Source organism: Dasypus novemcinctus, chromosome 13, assembly GCF_030445035.2.
Source record: "Dasypus novemcinctus isolate mDasNov1 chromosome 13, mDasNov1.1.hap2, whole genome shotgun sequence".
In the NCBI taxonomy this organism is placed as follows: Eukaryota; Metazoa; Chordata; class Mammalia; order Cingulata; family Dasypodidae; genus Dasypus; species Dasypus novemcinctus.
The window spans coordinates 44,416,691-44,422,287 of NC_080685.1; the positions used below are offsets into that span (position 1 = coordinate 44,416,691).

Sequence of the window (5,597 nt, forward strand, 5' to 3'; positions counted from 1 at the left end):
GTGAAATAATACTTTGATTTTAGCCGTGAACCTGAATTGAGGTATATCAAATATTACAGCAACCAGTGCATATACCACTGACAAGTACAATGCCTAAAATAAAATTGTCATCTTAAAATTCTTAGTTGACTGAACAAATAAATGAATCTAAGCTAATGCAGCATTCCAAAAACTACAAAATAAGCATATTTACTAATCACAGTTCATTTATACTTTGTGCCTTTTCATTACTGCTGCTTTCATCAACAGAGGCAAAGTCTATCTAGAAGCAGATTTATTCCAGAAATCCAAGCCACAAAACCGTGCCTGGGTTAAAACCCACGGAGTTTTAACTCAATTGTGTATTCAAATGCTCTTCCATATGCCGATTAAAATTTTCCTCTTGTGTTAATGGTACTCCTGCTGTGACTCGATAATGACTTTTGCATCCCCAGAGTCTACAGATCATGCTAAATCCATAGGAATTTGAGATATGAGTGCCCCCTGACAAAACATTCCTCTGGTTCTGAAGCACATTCCTTAGGCCACGGTTTCCTTGAATGCTTGCATATACGCACACACACAGAAACGATGGCCAGGTACTTGGGTCATTCCGTCCTCCTTAGCTTCAGAGGAGATGCAAAATTGTGAAAGCTGTATGTTAATTTCCCCCATTGGCAATACCTGTGAAATTTATCCTAAAGAAATTAATTGCAACACTTCCCCGTGAAGACACCTTCATCCTTCCTGCCTTCAGCCTGAGGATTGCCACCCAACTCCCCATGCTTCTCTGGAGGTATGGTCACACCCATGCCAGTGCAGTCCAGAAAGGGTGGGGCAGAGTGGGTGGGGGGTGCCACTCTCTCACTTGAGTCCACAGTCAACCCCAAAGCTATTGAGCTGCCCTCCTCAAAGAAGTTTCCTGTAACTTCCTCTTCTTCTCTTGCAGCAAAACTACTGCTCAGGAGACACTGATACTTGCTACAAACCTGTACTCGCGGCAACAGAAAACACAGGTGGACTGATCGGGTGGCGGCAGCTGCATGTGTTCTCTTCCTCTGTGTATCTAAGAGAGCAAAGAGAACAAAGACCTTCCCTTGACGGAAAAAAATATCTTGGAAATATGCAATAAAACTTAGGCAGAGCAAGATATCAAAATGCTGGAAAGGGTTCCCCCTTTCTTTGAAGACAATTTAGTCAATGAATTCTATTTTTCCCTCTGTCCCAGTGAGCCACAAAATTCTGTGTACCCAGAAAATCCTGTGTACCCAGGTAACCAGCACTTGTAAGGACCTATATATGCCAGACAAACTGTGAGGTAGATACTATCCATTAGCTCCACATTTATAAGGTTAAGTTACCAGAGTGGTTAAGTAGCTTGCCTAAAGTCACACAGCTAGTAAGAACTAGGATCCAAAGTCACACCCATCTACCTCCAAGCCTGTGGTTTCTTTACTGCATCACACTGCTCACTTAACTACCCTGCACTTCAGGTTTCTCACCTCAGGTCTCTCCCATCTCAAAAGTTCTGTGTAAAGACTTATAAGATTACAGATTTTCAGTAAGTGATAGTACTTACAGAAAATAGAGATTTTACATTATTTAAAAATAAGTTCTTATTACTCCTTTAAACAAACTGCAAAACATCCCATAATTTCATAGTTTTATTTTATCTTAGTGCACTATAATGAAAAACTTGGCTGGTCTTTGTCCCCAATTCCTGAGATGGTATCTTAGTTTCCCAACTGCTAACACAAATACCATAAAATGTGTTGGTTTGGCGGCCGACTTGGCCCAGTGGTTAGGGCGTCCGCCTACCACATGGAAGGTCCGCGGGTCAAACCCCGGGCCTTCTTGACCCGTGTGAAGCTGGCCCATGCGCAGTGCTGATGCAAGCAAGGAGTGCCGCGCCACGCAGGGGTGTCCCCCGCGTAGAGGAGCCCCACACGCAAGGAGTGCGCCCTGGAAGGAGAGCCGCCCAGCGCGAAAGAAAGTGCAGGCTGCCCAGGAATGGTGCCACACACATGGAGAGCTGACACAGCAAGATGATGCAACCAAAAGAAACGCAGTTTCCCGAGCCGCTCACAACAGCAGAAGCGGACAAAGAAGACGCAGCAAACAGACACAGAAAACAGACAACCAGGGTGGGTGGGGAGAGAAATAAATAAAATAAATAAATCTTAAAAAAAAAAATGTGTTGGCTTAACAACAGGAATTAGCTGGTGCTTGGCGTGAGAGGCTAGAAGGCTCACTTCCTGCCAGAGTGGGTGTCTTCTGACTGGCCGGCAGTCTTGAGGTACATGGCTCCCAAGTGCCTCTCCACAGTGACAGAACAAGAGAACCTGATGAATCTGATGCAATTATCATGATTTTTTTTACCTCTTAATGTGTGGAGTAAGAGCTCATACTAGGAATCAGAGATGCATCAATTCAGGCTCTTTGTTAGACGGTGCTTATATTATCAATATTATCTTTTTAAAAATTATTATTGATCACAACTTATTTTAAAGTCATAAAAAGCCAGCAACCTAACAGGCTGAGTCAGCTGGTCAGGCTGTGCAAGTGCTTGATTGTACCCATGCGTTCATGGGAAGTAGACAGCAGCACTAAGTTTATACAATGCAAGCAACACTTTTCCTTTCCATTCTACCTCCTGGAAAAAATTTCTGTTAGATAAGGCAAAGAATGGGCAACTATGAATGCTGGTTTGAACCATGCAAGAACAACAACAAATAACAAAGTAACAGGTATGCAATAAACACCTGGTTGCTGAATCTTGGGCTAAGAAAGACAGGGAGAAAAATCTCAGAAGGTCACAGTTGAAAGGCATTTCAGTGTATATATATATATTTTTAATTATGCTAGGAATAAGCCTTTTAAAAATGTCTTCCTAACACTTTTTATATAGAGCAGCCAGCACAGTCCAAGAATAATTTTATCTTTTCTGTAAATTTTATGTTGATTCATGTTGTGGCTTTCAAGTCTGCTTCTGCCCTCTTTTGTTCCACATGAGGGGGAACAAAATCAGCTGACTAGCTTCCACTAAAGCTCTGGATTACAGAAATTATCAACAAGCAACATTTATTTCACACTTAGGCATCAATAGCTAAAATGAAGATTACTGTTCACTTTCTTCAAGTATTTCAACTCTGCGAGGCCCGTAGAGTAGAACATAAGCTAAGGCCAGTCTCCACCCCCAGAAAGCTGCAAAATATCTTCTGGTGTAACGATGCTGACCTTATCATCATCAAACTTAATCCATTCATCTTGTTTTCTTTTCACCCATGGCATATAACAACCTTCCCTGATGTGTCGGCACTGCTTGTAAGTCATAGCATCCACAGTTAATGAAGCCAATATCATCAGCAAAAGAAAAGGGTTCACACTTAACTTCCTTCTGGAGACCACTGTTTTTGTCACTTTCTTTGGCTGCTGATTCACTTTTTTATTTTTGTTTTTTCTTTTTTCTTTTCTTTCTTTTCGGGATTCACTTTTTTATCTTCTAGATCCTTGACTTTTTATCAAAAAGAGATCATTTTCTCTTGAAGTTCTGGTGTACATAGTCCATACACATCTAACATAAGAAGAAATTTAACATCCTTAAGAACACTGGCATTCACAGATTGTTTCTCTTTATAAAACAAAACAAAACAAAAACTAAACCATTTGAATAATCAAGTAAGCAGGTAGCCAGCTGATTTTGGAAGATTTGATACACAAAGCATTTCTTTATAATGTTGTGGACTATTTGGTGATTTCTTCCTGAAGTTGCAACTTAAGTTCTATAGAAAGATACTTAACTTCTTGATTGGTAAAAGAGCTAAGCTGAAGCTAATTTTCCTTTCTTTTAGTGATTTCTTCTTCAGATTCTGTACATTTCATGGTAGTTTCAAACTCAACACCAAACAACTGATCAATTAAACTTTTCTTTTTAGAAGGTGCCACTGCTGATGCAGATGAAGATGCCATTTCTGTTGTAATACTCACATCATTTGTAATAATATCCAACATTCATTTGCATCCTGTTGAAGATATTGTCCTTGTTTGCCCTTCTGTGCAAACTGTGGGAAAGTCATGTGCAAAAACTGTAGTAGAATAATAGGTGGAATACTAGAAGTTTTTTCCATGGAATCAAACAAATCCCTAAGAGCTAGAGTAATATACTGTGCTGAAGCCATTTCCCCTGAAGCTCTCAAGGCACGTGCATACCTTTTAAGGGCATCTTTGAGTTCAAGCACAGACCAGACAACACTGAACTATGGCTTTCCTGTAGCAAGTGTTAGCAAGATTTGTCAATCCACATGGTAATTCCATAGCAGATGCTAACTGTTCTTCTGTCATGTTTTCTACAAAGACAGTTTTAACTGAAGGTTCCTCAGGAGAGCATCTGGTGACCCCATCATTAGTAGAGTAATTCTTTTTTTATTTTGATGTTTCCCCAATCATCATCCTTCAACGTTCCTCCTTTCACCGTAACTTTCTGTCTGTCAAACTGGACTTCAGTCAGTGCAAAAAGCTGAGCCGTGAATACCATTGGAGGTTCATCAGCAATCAATTCCACACATTGAAATTTCTCCTTTCCTCATTTTACAGTAACAGAGTACAGCAGCATGGTGGGGAGCGAGGGGAGGCGGTGGCACAGGAAGCCTGGCCTGGCAGGGCTTGGTGAGGGAAAGAAGCAAGAAGAAGCTGTTGTAGCAGCACAGTAGTGGCAGCTGCTCGATATTATCTTCAATCAAGGATTTCTGGACATTTTTTAAGCTACATGTCCATTTTGTGAAGGTTATCTTAGTTGAACTAAAATAGCTTATTCTATAAATCCATATAACCCAGCTCAGGTCAATCGCCACGGGTTGCCACTTGCTGAGAGGAAGTGACTGAGTGAAGGTGTCGCAGTCAAACCCACCATTACCCCAGGATCATTGCAAAGGGCACGTGCTTTGAACCTTTTGACATGGGTCCTATGACAGTATAGATGCGCATGTTGAATACAAAAAAGCTGATGCATTTTTCACTTTTAAAGCAAAAGTAAATACAGTAGGAGCATAATATTTTCTTCTTGCACCCAGTGGATAGTTTCACTCACGGTATCCTTGTTTAAAAATCTCTCATCTGACATATGATTTGCTAACAGAGCAACTGTGCAAACACGCTCCACATAAAAACCAGAGATAATTATCCAGTTAAAACCATGCTAATTAATAGATTATGATAGAGATGCACTTTCCTGCTTTGCCTCTGGCCTCCCTTCCCCTAGTCAGCAGTAGTCATTCAAGGGTGTGACCTGTGGGCACAGCCCTTCCCGGATCCTTACTGTCTGGAATGTGTTGTTTGTGTGAGCCGGGACTCAGCTGAACTTGGGCCATCAGCTCTCCTGGTCCCATTTATGCCCAGGCCCTGCCTAAGATTGTTCATCAGATGAAATTTCACACACCTCAGAATTTGCACTTCGGCTACATCACTTAGCAAAATCTTCACTCAAGATTCAGCCCAATCTCAACTTTCCTCAGCCTGTTTAGCACTGCTGGAGAAAAACACATCTCTGGGAATGTTGGTGCCTGGTAATCCATGTGAATAGTCATCCAGTAAATATGTATCAGTGCCTACACTGTACCTTA

The 5,597-nt window shown here is 41.2% G+C and overlaps 1 pseudogene; it reads right to left on the bottom strand.

The window, feature by feature from the left end:
- Positions 1-3,097: 3,097 nt before the first annotated feature.
- On the bottom strand, positions 3,098-4,591 carry LOC101434330 (ubiquitin carboxyl-terminal hydrolase 14-like; annotated as a pseudogene).
- Positions 4,592-5,597: the final 1,006 nt, after the last annotated feature.